The 18,834-nt window shown below is 60.0% G+C and overlaps 1 long non-coding RNA gene across 1 annotated transcript; it reads left to right on the forward strand.

The window, feature by feature from the left end:
- Positions 1-381: 381 nt before the first annotated feature.
- LOC133257775 (uncharacterized) lies at positions 382-3,228 on the forward strand. Its single transcript, XR_009739700.1, has 2 exons — positions 382-804; positions 3,164-3,228. It is a non-coding gene; the product is annotated as an uncharacterized LOC133257775 (long non-coding RNA).
- The last annotated feature ends 15,606 nt before the right edge of the window (positions 3,229-18,834 follow it).

Raw genomic sequence — 18,834 nt, forward strand, 5'->3', positions numbered from 1 at the left:
TCTGTGCTGAGGGGCTGCGGGGGTCCTGGCAGAATCTCCACCCCAACACCCCGACATCTTCCCCACGCACACGCCCCGCCCTTCTGCAGACGCGGAGGCAGTTCCGCGGAGACCCAGTGGGGTCAGCACGGTGGCGGCCACGGAAGGGCCGGCCTACTCCACGGCCTTTCCCGTGCCCAGAGAGGCAAGACCCTCCCCTGCCCTCAGCCTACACGGAGGGAACGGGACGCCCGGTGCTCGCTGCCTCCTCGCGGGCCACCTTGCCTAGAGGCCCCAGGGGCTGGGCGGGTGGGAGGGGCTGTGGGCGGGGCTCTGGTGATGATGGTTGGGATGGGGAGGGGCTGTGGGCGGGAAGTGGGTGGGGCTGTAGGCGGGGCTCTGAAATAGTGGGGTGGGGAGGGGCTGTGGGCGGGGCTATGGTGATAGTGGGAGGGATGGGGAGGGGCTCTGGGGTAGTGGATGGGGCTGTGGGCGGGGCTATGATGTGATGGGTGTGGTGAGGAGCTGTGGGCGGGGCTATGATATGGGGTGTGGGCGGGGCTATGGTGATAGTGGGGGGCTGTGGTTAATGGGTTGGGCTGTGGGCGGGGCTATGACATAGTGGGCGGGGCTTGACCTCGAGTGGCAGGGCAAGGCAAGCCTGTGCCTAAGAGATAAAGGGCTTCAGGAGTCATCCATTCACTCCTCATGAGATGCTTGCTGGACACCCGTGTGGCCCAGACCCTGTCCAGACCTGACACCCAGTCAGCACAGCAGCCAGGTTTTCTCTGGACACACCAGCAGTGTGGGAACAACAGGAACCAGGTAGAGAAGGGGGTTAACCAGGGTTGGGCTTTTGCCAGGACAGGGACCAGAACGGACTGAGGGAGGGCCAGAGCGGGGCAGCGTGCAGCAGCGTGCAGAGGGTGGCCCGGACTCCAAGCCTGGACAGAGGGAGCGGCAAGGAGGCTGGGGAGGACGGGGCAGAGGTGGGGTGGGCACTGAGTGAGCAGGAGCTGGGTGGGGAGGGCTTCAGGCACAGGCCTAGAGTATGAGGAAATCAGGGCCCTGTTCAGAAAAGCAGGCAAGGAGGGTCCTCAAAGGCTCTCAGATCCAAAGCCTTGTCCCTGCCTCCCCGTGACGTTTCTTACTTGCTGCTGGTTAATGTCGTTCTAAGTAAAGAAAAATTATAAATGTAGATTATTAGCATGAATTTTACCATTTATCCTGGTTTCTTCTCTGATTATTTTATCAGAGCATCTAAGTCATTTGTGGAATCACTGAAATTGTTCAGTTTGTATTTCACGCTTGCTCCTGAGGCATGTCTGGACAGAGCTGAAGGTCAAGCCCAGCCAGACTCAGGGGGGTTGGGGAGGAAGGGAAGGCCCTCCAGGCAGGACCTGCCCCACAGAGCCCCTCAGACGCTCACGCAGAGCACAGACCTGCCAGCCTCCACCCAGTGCACCTGCTCAGCCCTGGACCCTGGGCTCCCCTCCCGCTGGCCACCAAGGGATGTTCACAGCTGAGCACCGCCCGCACCAGCCCACTCAATCAGGCGACCAGGGGGCTTGCCTTGCTCCCCAGGACACATTAGGTAGTAGACGGGGGTGGGGCAAAGGTTCCAGCGTGGGTGTGGTTTGATCACACTTCCGTGCTTTCAGAAGTGGCCCAGAGGACGGGGTGCTGCTACCCAGCTGACACCCCCCCACATCCCGGGGAAAGTGGTTTCTCGAGGATTCAGGAGCATGCAGAGCCAGGTCCACACTCACCCCGGGCACCTGGGCTCTGGCCCCAGCGCTGTCCCCCCTCTGCCATCCCTCCTAGCTCAGGACCTGTGCACCTGGACACTCACTCAGACGCCCCCCAGCTTGTCCTGCCCGCAACCTCCCCCGACTTACTCCTCTAGTGAATTTCCTCACATCTTCTGGTCGAGCCCCAGGTGACCCCAGACCTTGTATCTGGCAAGAAGTGAGCATGTGAGTCTGCGTGTGTGTGCGCACATACACCATGCATTCACACGCGCGCACGCACACACACGCGCGCACACACCATAGGGTCTGGTCTGCACACCATCCAGCCTCTCACAAGTGGAATCTGGTCTTTCCAGGGTCTCGGTGTCTGTCTCTGTGTCTCTCTGCACCACCACCCCCCCCATGTCCTTCTCTACACCTGAAAATTTTCACGTGGGGTGTGGGGTTCCAGAGCTTAGGGACCGCCCTCCTGTGAATGGCAGCCATCTCTGGCAACAGCTAATCAAGTCTGGATGGGCACCTGGTTCTGGGCTCATCCTCATTGCCAGGAAACCCTCAGCCTATAGACCCCACCCTGTCCCAAGTCGCAGAGACGGTGGGCAGACCCTCTTGTGCCTCTGGTGGCCAAGGCCAGATCTCAGATGGCTGAGACCGCTGGGGACCACGGTGGCCTGGTCATCTTCCGGCTCCCTGGGGAAAGGGCCTGGTTGGCAGAGCTTCCAGGGGTGCAGGGTGCTGCTCGGCCCTGGGCTCTCCCCGAGCATCTGACCCTGCACACCCAGCCCTCAACCTCGTCCTGAGAGCCGGCTCTGCCCGCCTCTCCAAGCCACGCGGGGCCATGGGGCTCGTCTCTTTGTGTGTCTCAGCCTGCAAACCATGACAGCCAGGAGCAGGACTGGCCTTTCTTGTTCTGCAGAGATTTGATCTGACACTTCAGACACTTACAAGCTAGTGGGGTGGGGGAGGAAACAAGGAGGGAAGGGAGGAGAGGAGAGGGGAGCTGGTGGGAAGGGGCTGGACAGGCAGCCTCAGGAACAGACAGGGTGGGGCAGTGACCTCAGCAGGTCATCCGGACAGACAGAAGTGGTGGGCCCTGGATGCCCAGGCCGCCGCATTTTTGCCTGGAGTGGCAGAGCCGGGCGGAGCCCCAGTCCCCGCGGCCCTCACCATCCCAGAACCAAAGAACCCCTTTCCCTGGGAACCAGTGGTCCTCAGCCATTCCCATTTTTCTTGTTTCAATAATTCTTGCAGCCGCTGTTGTGTAAATAAAATTATTCTTCCCAAAAAAATCATTAGCAGGGCCCGACATTAATTCCCCTGCAATCTGTGTAATTAACTGCATGTAACACAGGGCATTAAAGGATCCGCTTGCTAATCACCACTCCTCTGCTCCAGGCACCTAATTAAATCCCTTCCTGTTTATCCATTTACAGGATCCAGCACAAGATACGGGCCACCGAGAAAGCCGCGTTCATCAATCAGCTCTTTGTAATTTTCAGAGGGTGTGAGTCCACCTCGTGCATTTGCCTGTCACCGCCCCCTCGCCCAGGGCCCACCCCCGCCGTCCCCTCCCTGCCAGACTCCTGACTTCCCACCGAGGCCCCCCGAAAGGAGTACTGTGCCTGCCCGGGAGGAGGGCGCAGGAAAGAGCACCAAGGGGCTCCAGGGAGCACCTTGCCTGCAGCACACCTACCCCTGGGTCACACCTTTGTGAGAATTCTGTGCCCCCTCCCCACAACTGCCCCCGTTAGACCATCTCTGGGGCCACTCGTCTATCCTGGCCTCCTGCTTGTCCCCTGAACAGCGGCAGCTGGGGCAGCAGGGTTGGTTTTGTCCCGCGCCGGGGTCCCCAGCCAGCCGGCTCTTTGGAGAGGGGACTCAGGAGGCGAGTTCTGAGTCCTGGCACCTCCTAGCCCTTGTGACCTTAGACAGGCACTTGACCTCCCAAGCTCCTGTCTCCTGGATTGTCAAAAGGGACACCAACTCTGTTGGCCAGGACGGTCGTGGGGGTGGGGGTGGGTAAGCAATCAAGGTCCCCAGGACCCCACCCCACCCCCTCCACTGGCCAATGAACATTGAAGACTTGCTATCTGCCAGCCCACACATCACCCGGCCCTGGGACAGGCACGCTCAGGGCTTGCCCAGTACCCGATGGCCGCCCGCAGAAGTACAAAGCCAGGCCTGAGCAAGCGAGCGAGCAGGGCCAGGCAGGGTGTGGAGCACCGGCGGGTGAGAGCTGCACGGCTCTGTGAACACACCGGAAGCCCTGAATCACACTCTGTAGACAGATGACCTTCACGGCCTGTGGATTCATCGCAGTGAAGCGTCACCAGCACAGCCTGCGCCGGGACAAAGCCCACCCGCGGTCCCTGCCACTCGCTGCCCTCCGGATCCTGCGGGACTGGGGTCCAGCCTGAGCCGGGCAGGCTTTCAGTTCAGAGCAGCCACTTGTGACAAAGAGAAAGGAGACAGATCACACCCAGAGGAAGCAGGAGCCGTGCGGGTTCCAGAACGTTCCTGTTGCCAGCTGCCCCTGCCCGGGCAATGACCCTTGGGTCCACTTCAATGCCCTTCCTGTGGGCTCTGCTCCACCCCAGGCAGCCTTCAGGGGCCCTGCCACCCCCTCCCTGAAAGCTTCTGGAACCTGCCCACCCCAAGGCGAGGGATCCGCCACGGCCACTCCACGCAGGGTCTGCAGGCTGGCAGCACCTGCCCCAGCCAGGAGCTCCTCAGAAATGGAGAAGGACAGGTCCCACCCTAGACGACCTGGGGTCAGCTGAACTACAGCCCCAGAGGTATTCACGTCCTAATCTCTGGAACTCCTAAAGGTGACCTTATGTGAAAAAACAGACAAACAAACAAGCCTTTGCAGGTGTAACCGGGTTAAGGGCTGTGCGGGTGGCCCTGCCCACCACCACAAGTGTCCTGACAAGCAGGAGATGCAACACCAGAGAGAAGCTCTCAGAGGACAGAGGCAGAGGCTGGGGAATGAGGCCACCGGCAGCTGGAGAGAGGAGGGCCCTGGGGCCTCCAGAGGGAGCCCAGCCCTGCATCCTGGAGCCCAGGCTTGCCTCCAGAAACCTTGCTCCAGCAGCAGCAGGAAGTCACACTTCTTCTGGACCTTACCAGACCCCCAGTACATCCCGGGCACGGTACCATTTGAGATGCACCAGTCTCCGGGTGCCTGGAGCCCAGGCTGTCTCTGGGCTGAGCAAGACTCGGGTCTGAACCCAATCCTAATGACAGTTCCCCCGCTCACAGGGGGAAATCAAGGCAGAAAGTGAAGTACTGTGCCAAGCCCTGCCCCCAGGGCCCTTGCACATGTCGCTGTGAGGGTGAGGAGGACCCCAGGCCCAACGTCGGCTTGGTCCACCCGGAGCCCAGGAGGCGGGTGGGAAAGCGGAAACCAGGCAGCCAGACTGAGTCAGTCGGAAGAGATCCGAATTCAATCTGAGAGCACCAGGTGCCGGCAACGGGCCTTCCACCCTCCTCTGTGCTCACTGTGGGGTGGGCTTAGGGTGACGTGAGCACCCAGGGAAGCCCGGGGGGTGCGCTATGGCCTCGGGCACGTCCTTCAGTCTCTGCATCCCTGTTCCCTCCCCCAGCTGTCCCGAGACCCAGGATGCTGGCCACCCTGCCGAGACCCAGGACGGCTCGACCCCCCCGGGTGAGTGGGTTCTCTGGACGCTGTCCCTGAGACAGAGATGGGGATGTGGGGGCTGCTCTGTGTCTTGCAGGGGCTCAGGGCCATCCCAGATTTGGACGAGCAACCAAGCCCTTCCGGCCCCACATCGAGCAGTCTGGGAGGCTGGCCGCCCTCAGAGGAAGGAGCGAGCCGGAGCCAGACTGCTGTCTTCAGCCGGGAGCGAGCCTGTCTGTAAGGAGCCACCTGCTCCCTCAGGGGCACCCACAGGGGCAGGGAACCCCGGGCAGTGTGGCCCCTCCCCCCTCAGTCGCTGCACGGCCCCACCACCCAACTCTCCCGTCCGAGTCCACACACCCCACACCCCGCCCACTCCCTGCTTGTGGAGGCGCCAAGAGGGGGCTCCAGGGCAGAGCTCAGGGTCAGAGCCGTCACCCGCCGTGACTCAGGTGCTGGGGGCCCCAATCACCTTGTTTGTGCACGCTGGAGCGGAGCGGCCGCCAAGCCCGACTCCGGCAAGTTCCTCTCGTTAATAATGCTTCCGTGTGCCCCGAGCCACATGTCTGTCACAACCAGCCTCCTTCTGGCCCATACTCTCAACCTCTAATTATGATCAGATTCGGAATATGGAGCACTCTGATGCCTTTCAGGCGTCTGCCGAGATTTCTTTCTAGTAATGCGGTCGTATGGCTCTCGTGGCTCGTAACTGTGGGTCGTTCCTGAAATACGGGTTCTCTGCGGCCTGGAGCCTCCCAGACAGAGCCTGGCTCTCTCCTGCAAAGAACTGGGGGGGATCGCATGCCTCCCTGGTGGTCCTGGGGACAGAAACGAACTATAATGGATAGAAAACACGCTCACAGCGGGGGGCGCACAGGGGCCTCCGCACATGGTGAACGTCACACTTTTTATCATTTCACCAAGTCCTCCCGAACGGAGGCCCGAGACAGGCCTGTCGTGTCAGGAGCTCTTCCTGCAGAGGAGTAGCTGGAGGGATAAAATCACCAGAATGTGGAGAAGCGCCTGAGAAACCCCCGGGTCCCCCCACCTCTTGCCAGCACGGCCCTGGGGTTTCACAAGCGCATTGACCTGGAGCTGGAGAGACAATGTCGGAGCATCAGGCACCGCTGTCCCTGAGCCGCTGGGCCTGATCCAGGGGTGGGACACCGCTGCCGTCACCCGGCAAGGTCTGCGCAAGCGACGCCAAGGTGGACCTGCGCCCGGAAGGGCAATGGCAGGGCACCCAGGGGAGGGCGGCTCCTCGGGAGCCCAGGGCTTCCTCCCCAAGAGAGGCGTGGGAGGACGCTGCGGGACGGACGCAGCCCCCACACTGGCTGGTCCTCGGGGCATCCCCTCCCCTCTGCTGGAGGTGTGGCCCGAGCCTGGGGGACACGTGGACTCACGCCCACTCGGCCTCCTTGGCTGTGGAAGGAGCAGCTCCAGGCTCCCCAGCTCGGCTGAGCTCCTGACGGTCACCTTGCTCAGCTGACCCCGTCGACATGTCTCCCGTTCTGTGGATCGATGTGCTGCTCTGTGAGGCGTCTTGGGGGCCCAGGTAGTTAATATACGTGCAGAGGGCAGCAGAGTCAGCGCAGCCTCAGAGAAGGCGTGGATGTGTGTTGTTGCTGCTCCACGAAAGAGGGAGCTCACCCCCGACCTGGAGCGGGTGGCCAGAAGCGGGGGCTCTGCTGGGCACCCCTCCTCTGGGAGTCACGTGGTCCCGACAGCAGTGCAGTCAGCCTTCTTAGCCGGCAGCTCCGGCCACAGGGTTAGGTTCCAAGAGGCCCAGATGGACCCAGACTCCAACCGAGCCCCGGAAGCCCCCCGGCCCCAGTCCTGCAAGTCCGCCAGCCACGGGAGTCTCAAGGACCCGCACAGCTTCAGGGAGGTGGGGGATTGGACTCCGGCTCCCAACAGGAAGGTAAGAGAATCGGCGGGCACCTTTCACTGATCCCAAAAGCTCGGGCAGGCCAGGGTTCCCCACCTGTCAGGGTCACTGATGAGTCAGAAGGACCCCCCAAAGCACAGGAGGCTCCCTGGACCTGGGCCTCCGGGCTCTCTGTGCCGAGGACACAGCACTTTCCCCTCCCACCCACCCACATGACCACGTACATCTCTGGGTCTGTGGAGCAGCCCGTCTGTGGGGGGGGTCCCTGGGGTGAAGGCTTTGGACTTCACCTCTGCTCCCCCCAGGGAAAGAGGGCCTCCAGCCCCACTCTGCGGAGACCACAATGATTCCCCGCCTCACCCCCACGCTTCTCAGCACATCCCTGCAAAGAGGGGCATAGCCATCGCCGCCCGGAGCCCAGCTCCCACATCCACCTGGGTGAGCTAGACACTGACAGCTCTAAACGTGACCCTGACCGACAGCTCTTTCCTTGCAAAACACCTGTTGGGCTCTCCGAGGACCCCTAACTTCCCTTCTGCAGACCCACTCGTGACCCCTGCTCTGCCCAGCACGGGGCGGACGCTCTGCCTCCTTCCTGAAGCAGGGCTGGCGGCAGGAGCCAGCAGGGCCCATGCTGTGGTCGGTTGAGGCTCTCACACGCAGCTGCCCCCCGACAGCTCCTCCACGCCGGGAGCAGCGCCCGAGGTGCAGCTGCGGGCAGCGTCCTCAGGCCCGTGCCCCGTGGATCCGCTGACCCTGGCGGCATCTGCAGCCACCTGGCTGGACCTTTGCTGCCCTGAGACGCTCACGCGGGCGGCTGTCCCTTCCTAGTGACCCTCTGGGCCCCGAGCGCTGCCGCTCTTTGGCGAGGCACTCCCCGAGACAGAGGCAGGAGGGTGCCTGTGGCCCCCTTCACAGCTGGTGCCCACTCTGAGCCTGGCGGCTCCACTGCACTCCTGGGGATGAACACCACCGCCTGAGTGCCCGTCTGAGGCCTGCGACCTGTATGTCCTAGAGCCAGACCCCCGGGGCAGGGCCCACCTGGAGGCTGGGGGCAGCCCTGCTAGCACCCAGCCCTCCCAACCCTGAAAGGAGCCATGGAGAGTCCATGAGAGGCTGGAGAAGTGGGATGGGCACTTCCCCAAAGAAAACCCGGCCTCATGCTGTCTTCTGCCCCTGCCACCCATGGCAGGAAGGTAAGGGATCCTCCCATCACTGCAGGTCAAGCGAGGGGACGAGGCCTGGGCCCCTGACCATCCCAGGTGAGGGGCTGTGCCTGGAACATCCCAGGGACAGACGAGGAGTTGGGCCATGTGTCACAGCCATGGGGCAAGGACTCCGGTGGGCTTCTCTCCAGGAGGGCAGCTGGGCTCCAGTCATCTCAAAAGGGACCCCTCCTAGAAAGACCACTTGGAGTGGACACGTGGCCCCGGGAGAGGGGACTATGATGGTCGGCCGGCCAGCAGACTCCCTACTCTGAGAGATCCTCAGAGATGAGGCCTCCAGAACCACCCAAGGACTGCGAGGAGCCTATCGTGGTCAGACGGCCTGGGCAGCAGTTACGAGGCACTGCCCAGGGCACTCCTCTGCCTCTGGCCCCCTCTGGACTCAGCTGGAGCCAGGTGGGTGGGTGGGGAGACCAGGTGGGGCTCAGACAGTCAGCTGGCACCTCCTCCTCTCTCAGGAGGAGAGAGGCTCACCCGCAAAGACAAGGGCTTGACGTCAGATAAGGGTCTGGACGGACCGCTTGTTACCGTGAATCCCTCATCGGCAATGAGAAGCAGGGCAGGAGAGGAGCGCCCATGGGACCGAGTCCAGCCAGGAGGAGAAGGAGCAGAATGCCATCTGCTCCCCTTCCCGGGCCCCGCTCCTCCCACAAGCCCGTGCCAGGTTCTGGCGACCGATGGTGGATGAACGTAGAAGCTAGGCGTGGCCCATCTGTGGCAGGAACGTTATTCAGCCTCAAAGAAAAATGGAACTCCGACCCAGGTGACAGCGCAGGTGAACCGTGACGCCACTGCGTTCAGTGAAATGAGCCAGTCACAGGAGGGCCAGTCCTGCGGGCCCCACCCTCGTGAGGCCCGAGGGGAGCCAAACCCGCAGGGACAGGAAGCAGACGCAGCGGCGGGGTGGGGAGGGCCGTGAGCGTCCAGTGGGCGCAGAGCGTGGGCTTGGGAAGATGAAGGACCCTGGAGATGGGCATGGCGATGGCTGCACCATGGCGTGACGCCCCTGAGCTCCGCACGCAGAGCTGCCTGAGCTAGGATCGTGGACGCTGTGTTTGACAGGTGGGTCTCACAGTGCTTTCAGGGACCTTCATGGAACTCTGGTGTTCATAGACAAGCTAGCAACTCAACCATGACTTGACAAAATCGGGACGTGTATAAATGCTCGTGCCGTGCTGTGCTCAGTCACTTCAGTCGTGTCCGACTCTGTGCGACCCCACGGACTGTAGCCCGCCAGGCTCCTCTGTCCATGGGATCTCCAGGCAAGAACACTGGCATGGGCTGGCATGCCCTCCTCCAGAGGATCTTCCCGAGCCAGGGATCAGACCCACTTTTTTATCTCCTACATCGGCAGGTGGGTCATTTACCACTGGTGCCACTTGGGGAACCCAGAAATGCTCGACTGTTATCCAGTGCAGCAGAGAAGGCCCTCGAGTCACAAAACGAGGGAGTACAATTCCAGGGTGAATGCTGCTGGATAGTCTCACTTGTTAAGGAGCAAGACAAAAGAGAAACAACAAAGACGTGTGTCAGAACGCCGTCTGTTCATCAGGGACAGATTTCTTTGCTGAATCAGGTAGTGGTTTTTGAATGCTGAACGAGTATGTCCTCAGCTTTTTGCACTCATCACAATGCAACAATTATTAATACAACATGGGTTCAAATTCAGTTCAGTTCAGTCCTTCAGTCGTGTCCAACTCTTTGCAACCCCATGGACTGCAGCACGCCAGGCTTCCCTGTCCATCACCAACTCCCAGAGCTTCCTCGAAATCATGTCCATCGAGTCGGTGATGCCATCCAACCATCTCATCCTCTGTCGTCCCCTTCTCCTCCTGCCTTCATACTTTCCCAGCATCTGGGTCTTTCCCAAAATTGAATCTGTATTATTAACATTTTCTCCACCATTTTCTTAAGTCTATATGATCAACAATTTCCATGGTATAAATCCTCCCACCATGGCTGATTTCAATCTACCAATGTTAAGTCACTGAATGTGAAGTTGGGAAGGGATGCAAGACAGCAAAACATTACATATAATATTTCCACCAAACAGACGCAATAGACATGATTAACCTCAAGAGCATAGATGATAATAAAATGTAGTAAATAATTAGAAAGTGATGAGTTTTGAGTATGTATTACCTTTTTTATATAATTTGTTTCAGTATCAGTAAACAAAATTTTTTTAAAAAATTTTGGCCATGCAGCATGGTCCTCAGGATCTTAGTTCCCCGACCAGGGATCAAACCCATGCCCCCTGCAGCTTATTTTACCACAGTTTTAAAATTTTTAATAAGCCTATTACATATATATTTTTTATCAAAGCTTCTCTGGAAGGGCAGACACCCAGCCCATCTCTGGCCAAGATGCTGACAAGTAGCCACTCTTATTTCCTCTCAAGCACTTGTTTCTAAGTTTTGGTGGAAAATAGTCATGTGGAGCCATGGACTCAGTGGGTTGGGTAGGGGGTACAGAAAGCCAGACTGTCTGGTGGGATTCAGAAATGGAAGCTGGAGGACTGACAGCACTCAGCCCACAGGCTGGGGTCGAGTCTGTTCTGAGTGATCCGGGTGTGACTCAGCACTTGCAGAAGAAGCGGGAAAGGTGGTTTCTGGTGTCAGAGAGCATGGTGAGCGGCAAGCAGCCAGGCCAGAGGGCAGCCCTCCACGTTGCCTTGTTCCCCCTGACCCCGAGTCAAAGCAAGAGTACCTGGTGCGGAGCCCACCACTCAGCAAGCCCACCAGTGGGAACAATCAGCAGATCACTGCCAGCTATTTGAGCAAGTGGGTTTTCAGGCTACCAATAAATGATGAGTGGTTGCCACGGCGACAGCCCTGTCATATTTCATCTCCTGAAGACGCAGGAAAGCTCCATCAGTGCTGCAAAGAGCTGGGCTGGAAGGGGAGGGGCTTCAGCCTCCCAGCCTGCCGCTGGCCAGACCCCGGGGCACTGAGCCGGGGGCAGGGTGGGAGACGCTGCGTGGATGAAGTGAGGGTTGGAAGAATAGAAAGGAAGGGTTTAAGGCAAGAAGAGTAGTGGGCCACCCAGCTTAGGGGGTGAAAGGAGCCAAATTCGGCTCCAGGTGGACTCTCGGTCTTTGCAGTGTCGTCCAGGTCATGTGACCTCTCCAAGCCTCAGTTTCCTGATCTGCAAAATGGAGAGGAAAAATGGACTGTGGTACGATATGTGCAGGGCTGGGTGCAAATGAGTATTCAGTAAAAGGCATCTAACGTCATTATCACAGGCCAACAGATGCAGACCGTGTTTACACACGAAATCACCACTTTGGGGTGCCTGTTCCTCTGGGTAAATCCGTAATTCCGTTTTGCTTCTCTTGTTCCTGAAAAGCAGCCTTCAGTGCTCCTTGTCGTGTGGATGGTTGGTGATACATTTTTAGATACATTCTTAGAAAATCTTTTATTTCACCTCCGTTTTTGTGGAAAATGCTTTTGTAGGGTATAGAACTCTAGACTGATGATTCTTTTCCTCAGCACTGTAAAGACCTACCCCCGTTTCTTGCTGACCTCCAATGAGAAACCCACAGTCTCCTTCATCGCTTTTCCTCTGAGTGTAATGTGTCCCTTTTCTTTGGCTGCTTCCTCACAGGTGTTGAGTGACTTTATTAAAACGTGCCTTCCTGTCGTTTTCTTCATGTAATTTGTGCTCGGGGTCCATTGAGCAAACTGATTCTGCAGGTTTACAGCTTTATTTAAATTTGGACATTTCAAATCAGATCAGTCGCTCAGTCGTGTCCAACTCTTTGCGACCCCATGAATCGCAGCACGCCAGCCTCCCTGTCCATCACCAACTCCCGGAGTTCACTGACACTCACGTCCATCGAGTCCGTGATGCCATCCAGCCATCTCATCCTCTGTCGTCCCCTTCTCCTCCTGCCTTCAATCTTTCCCAGCATTGGCATCATTCCAATGAGTCAGCTCTTTGCATCAGGTGGCCAAAGTATTGGAGCTTCAGCTTCAGCATCAGTCCTTCCAGTAACAGAGTTCCAAAGTTCATAGTTGATTTCCTTTAAGATTGACTGGTTTGATCTCCCTGCTGTCCCAGGGACTCTCAAGCGTCTTCTCCAGCACCACAGTTCAAAAGCATCAATTCTTTAGAGCTTTGTTTGCGGGTGAATTTATTTTGAAACACTTTTATCCTCTTGGGTCTTGTTTTTAAGTTTCATTATGCAGGACCAGCTCATGCGAAGAGTTGACTCATTGGAAAAGACTCTGATGCTGGGAGGAATTGGAGGCAGGAGGAAAAGGGGACAACAGAGGATGAGATGGCTGGATGGTATCACCAACTCGATGGACATGAGTCTGAGTGAACTCCGGGAGTTGGTGATGGACAGGGAGGCCTGGCGTGCTGCGATTCATGGGGTCGCAGAGTTGGACACGACTGAGTGGCTGAACTGAACTGAACTGACGCAGGACCAGACAGTGGCTAACCTGGTTTTAGTTATTCCTCATAACTGAGGCCTGACCCTGCTGAGCGCTTCCCCCAGGGACCCACGAACCATGGTTCTCCTCTGGTTGGTGGGAAGGACACCTCCTCCCAGCTGTCAGCCTGAGGACTGTTTCCTCTCATCATTTTGGGTGGCTGGTCCTCTCCTAAACTTCAGCAACCCTCCTCACTTGTGACATGAATATGTGGGGGTCCCAATCTCCACCAGCTCTCTCCTCTGAGTCTCTGCCCTGTGACTTTAAATGCCTTGGTCTCCATGGGCTCTTGGGTTCCTGAACCCAGGGCTTCCCCGGGGTCCTCCTGCGGTCCCCTCCTGGCCACAAGCTGGGAGCAGCTGTGGGGCTCACCCAGCTCGTCTGCACCTCTCAGCTATCCTGTCCTCCTTGGTCTGGCGTGCAGGGTCCTGAAAACCGTGGTTTCATAGGCTGTGTCTAGATCTGGGGAGCGGCAGAGGGGAATGCTAAGGCTTTGAGCAGACATCCACTGGGACCTCAATGGGGCCCTGAGCCCAAAGCAGGGGCGCTGAGCTGGGCCCACGTCTGGGTGGGAGCACCAGCATCGTCATCATCATTCCTATGTTTAAGGGGAGACAAGAAACGGGAGGGTGTCATACCCACTGGGCCTCACGCTTCAGCCTGCCTCCAGTGGTCAGCAGGAAAGGCCTGCCTTCACCCTTGGTGTAAGGCTGTGTGCAGATGGCAGGCCCACCCAGGCTTCTCTAAGACTGGTCAGGGCGGGGCCAGCAGCCCCAGAGCACAGAAGGTACGAGCCCACTGGAAGGACAGAGCCCCACGGAGAGCTGGGCATCCCCCCTGTGCCCCTGAGGTCACCAGCTCCTGGGCTGGATCAGGAGCCAGGGAGAGTCTGGAGGCCTAGAGCGAAGGGAGGGGCTCCACCAGGCTCTCAGGAATGTTATTTCATCATCGTCATCATCTTTACCTGAGTACACAGCCGCTATCACAAAAGGGCCAGCCTGACCTCCCCTCCGACTCCCGGCCTGGTCCCCACCTCTGCCTGGTCTGCAGGGTCGGGTCCCAGAGGCGGCTGTCTTGGGGCAAAGGGTCCCCCGGCTCTCCTTGGCTTCTCTGGGTCCCAGGAGAGACAAACCCAGCCAAGCCACTGACCTCTAGCCAATGGGCCTCTCTCATAAACATTTACCACCAGACCATGAAACGTTTAAACACCATATTTCACTACTAAAGAGGGAGGCAGAAGCCAGCACCTTCTGAGCCAGGATTTTACTGGGTACAGACGGGCATTTTATAGTCCAAAGTGATAGAATAAGATAATACGACTGTCTAGCTGTGAAGACAGGAGCTCTGCCCAGGGGAGAGCCCAGGAGGGCAGCCCCTTGTGGGGGGACAGGCCACCAGCACGTCCTGGTTCAGAGCAGTCTGCAGACAGGACCCTTCAAGTATCCAGTGTGCAGAGGAAAAGCCTGAGGTCCTAGAGGTCCCCTGACTTGCCTAGGCCCCAGGACCCTGTGGTGGAGACAGGTGTGAGCCTGTGTGAGCCCCACACCCCCTGCACCCAGAAAAGTGCATCCTCTGCACACACAAGGAAGGCAGGGAGTGGGGTAGAGACATGGCGACCCCTGGAGAGACACGGCAGCCTGTGGCCTGGGGATGGGGGGTGCTGGGCCGGCCCCTCCCTGCCCTGAGCCTCTGTGGCTTCCACCAGCAGGAGTCTGAAGTGGGTTCTCCCAGCCTCCCCAACCCAGGGGACCCCCAAGGTGTTCCCCAGCCCCTGCCCTGGACGCCCCAACCTCAGGACTGCCCCCGCCTGCTCAGAGGCCACCTGCTGAGCTGGGCAGGGTCGGGGAGGACTAACAACCAGACTCGCCCACCCAGGGCATTGCTAGGCCAGACTCAGCAGGAGGGGCCAGTCTGAGGGGCCAGTTGTCCATCCCTCCCGTCCATGCACAGCCATGCCCTGCACCTACTGTGCTCCGGGCACACGCTGGGCACAGGGATGTTCCGGGACATCTGCAGGCAGTGGGCCCAGCCGTGCCCTGACGCACAGACCAGTGAGGGGCCGCATGACCAGTGGCCACTGTGGACAGTCTCAGCCTTCGATGAAGCAGGTGCCTTTATACAGGGAGGACCCCGGGGGTGAGAATGACGACTGATGAGGCTGCCTATTGGCCTGTGCCTTAGACAGTGAGCCCTCTGAGCCTGGAGGACTTGGGGTTAGGAATCACGGGGCTTGGCCCAGAGCGGTGGGACCCAGATGTGAGGGCTCTTGGCCCCTCCAAGTCCCACATCAAACTGGCTGACACAAGCTGCTGGGGTTGAAGCCAGCCTCAGCTCCCGGGGACCCCCGTCCCTCCCGAGGCCCAGGAGACACCCAGTCCCACCAAAGGCTCGCCTGCACACTTCCGTGCCAGCATTTTCCGCTCCAAGCGGCTTCTCAGAGCCGCTCCCCAAGCAGGTGGTCCCTCCCGAGGGTGCTATTTGCCCTCCGCTGTGTCCTCTACGAAACCCGAGAGCACCCCAGGGTCCCCGCAAGCCCGACCCGGCCGTGGTAACATTCAACGACGAAGGAAGAGTCCAACGGGCAGTTAGTAAAAGAAACCCCAGCCTTTGTTTTTGCTTCTGAGAAAAGACAGAGCTGACCCGAATCAGAACAGACTCCTCGTGCAGCCCTTCACTTTCTTCCTTTTCTGCCACAACCCACGGATGCTCCAGAAACTCCAGGAACGCCCATCCCTGAGTGAGACCCGCCGCCCTCCTCTCCTGGGTGCCTCGGCGACCCAACCTGGCCGTTTCCTTCTCTGTGTCCCCTCAAAGACTTTCAGCTCCAGGAAGGTGGGGGGGCTTTGCTTTGTCCCCTGCCGCGGACGAAAGGCCCCCAGGAGACATTCAGCGAGGCCGGAGACTCTTGGTTGTGACACTGCTGGGGGCGCTCCTGGTGGGCCGCACGCGACGGAAGAGAGGGCTTGGCCCCGCCGGGGGCTCTGTGCCCTGGGGTGGAGCACCGCCTTCCTTGAGCCTCCATTTCCAGCAGTGACCTCCGCCTGGCGGCGCCCCAGGATGGTCCTGACAAAGGGACGACGTGCTGGACCTGGGAGCACCGCCCAGACGGTGAAGCGCCAGGCCCCAGCAGGGCCGTCCCTCCCGCCCCGTTGGCTCTCGGGCCCAGTGCCTTCTCCTCCGGGGCGCGGCACCCCTGGGCTGGACCTCCAAGGCCCACATGTGCAGCTAGCAACCATGCGGGAGCCAGGCAGCCCACGGGCTCCAGCACGTCGCTCGGAGAAGGCAGGAGCCGGCAGATGGCTCGTGGGCAGGCTGGGGGCCCCACCCGTGGGCAGGCAACGCGGACGTCTGTGAGCTGCCTCCCCCATCCCCATCAGGAGACACGTGGGGAGAACCGGTCGGCCCGGAAGACGGGCCTCCAGGATCTCAGCCGGGCTGCCTGTCCTCCAGGAAGCCTTCCTTGATCGCCCCTGCTCCCAACAGGCAAGCTCTGTGGTGGTCTGAGCAGCTGAGCCGCCTCACCCTGCCCACTCCACTCCAGGATGCAGAGGGTTTACCCATCGTCACCCTTCGGCTCCATTAGAGCAGAAACCGTCTGGTTTTCCTCTTTGGATCTCTCCCTGCCTGCCTGTTCCCAGCTTTAAACTGACTGCGTGACTTGCTCAAGGAAAGTATTTATAGGACGAGGGGATGGATGGACGGATGGAAAGATGGATGGTTGGCTGGATGAGTGGGTATATGCCTGGACAATGAACACACCCCACACACAAGTGGAGGCCTAACCTGAGATGCAAAAAAGCAGAAGGTATACAGAGGCTGGGAGCCGAGGCAGGAGGCCCTGGGACAGAAGGTCTGGGGGAGCAGGGTTGTTTGCTGGGCAGAGCCAGGAGCCAGGCGTGGTTAAGTCCCCAGAGCCCAGCAGCCCCGCCGTCCTGAGGGTGTTGACCAGGGATGCCCATTGGGGAGTCTGAGGTCTGCATGGCTCCCAGCCCCCACCCCGACCTCGGGGTCTCCCCAGAGTCCCAGGGCCACAAGCCCACCGAGAGTCTTCAGGACACAAGAGCACCTTGAGCCCACAGATGCCTGCTGAGGTCGATTCCACCGACAAGTTGGGGCCCCCACTTGCCCCTCCCTCCACCAAGGAAAATTCAAGGACCCAAATACTGAGGGCTTTAAGCTTCGCCCAGCTCAGGCTGCCCGCAAGCACTCTAGAGGGCTCGGCCCTCACCCACGGCCAAGCCCCCCATTTCTCCTTCCCCACATCTGATCAGCTCACCCTTCACATGCCCCATTCGTCCGAGGCCACACAAGCCTGTTTGTTCAGTCTCTGCCTCTCAGTCCCCAGAAGGGAGACTGAGGCTCCGAGGGGTGGGGTGACCTGCCTTGGCTCAGAGGGCAGAGGCTGGAGCTGACCCCAGCTGTGCCATGGGCCGCTGAGCAACGTTCCTGCCTCCAAGCGCACGGCCGTTGTGGAGGATTGCCCGTCACCTGCTGATGAACCTGGAGAATCCTTTAGCCAAGGAGGCGGGAAGGAGGCTCAGGGACCCTCCAGAGCCAAGGGCGCAGCCCCAGAAGCCAGTGGGCAGCGGGAACTCATGATCTCCCTGCCACCGGCACATCTGAGACAGGTGTGGTCACCCCGGGACACTCCCATCCTGCCCACAGAGAGGGAGCCCAGCCCAGAGAGGTCTCAGCACCTGGCAGGGGAGGCTCAGCTCCAGCACCCTGAGGGGTCCCCAGAAACACCCCCATTCTGCACCCCACCGTCATCTCCCCAAGAGGTAGGAGTGGAGATGACCCCCTCCTGAGGGCAGAGAGCTGCGTTCCTGGGCTGCCCTGCAGCTCCCCAAGGCCTGGCCGTCTCTGGACTGCCCTGAGCCACGCAGGGACCGTCAGTGTGCTAACAAGACCAGGGTCCTCGTGCAGGAAGGGCGGGGAGCTGGAGTCAGCCCATCACGCCTTTGCTGGCGACCCAGTTTCTTGAGGTGGGGGTGGGGATTCCATGCCAAGTGGGGACAAATTAGAACACATTCGTCATGCGTTTGGAAGGTGTTCAGCAGGGAGGGAGGCCAGACGCCGACTTACTCCAGGTTGCCTGAAGCCACGTCAGCTGCAGGAGCCGCGCTTCTGGGGCGCAGCTGTGGCGGATGGTGGGGGCTCTGCCAACCCAAACGGAGCCCTGGCCCCCACCACGCGGGAGCCTGGTCCACACTCAGCCCTCGGCCAAGATGACACACTTTGAGAGGACCTTCCCCGCTCCCTGGAGGTGCCTCTTGCTAAGGGGGCAAGAGCTGGTGAGGCCTGCAGGGGCTCAGCCCTGGCAGCCTGGGCGGTGGGCAGTGGGCAGACGGTGTGGGGGCAGTGCTGAGGCCCCATGTGGGGGCCGCACCCAGTCTTCTTCCCAAAAACTCGTGCATCTTCAGAGCAAGCCCGTTCCCATCAGCACCCACCGAGGGGGCCCTGCTGCTCTGCCCCCTCAGGGTGGTGACCATGTCACCCTCAAGGCCACAGGGATACAGGTGCTGGCAGAGCAGGGGGGCTGGGACCTAAGCCCCAGGAAGCAGCCCTAAGGACATGACTGTCGAGACCAGCCCCCAGGGCTGCAGAGGCCAGAGGGCCGAGAGGGCCAGGGGCCGCCGAGATGGCTGGCCCGGGGCAGGACCCACGGCGGGGGTCCTTAGAGTAAACCGGGGTCCTGGTGCAGGGAGGCAGTAGAGGGACTTGCTTGGCATCTCTGAGGACAGGCATGCCCCTGGGGACCCTCCCCACACCCCTCAGCTGGAGAACACCCCAGCCCAGCAGCCCCCAGGCTGCACCCCGGCTGCACCCCGGTGGGTACTGCTGCACGTGGGAGGGCCCTGAGCCTCCCGGGGGTCGACCCCAGGTCCATCCCGAGGGTGAGCCCGCACCC

This window comes from Bos javanicus, chromosome 11 (genome assembly GCF_032452875.1).
Source record: "Bos javanicus breed banteng chromosome 11, ARS-OSU_banteng_1.0, whole genome shotgun sequence".
NCBI lineage: Eukaryota > Metazoa > Chordata > Mammalia > Artiodactyla > Bovidae > Bos > Bos javanicus.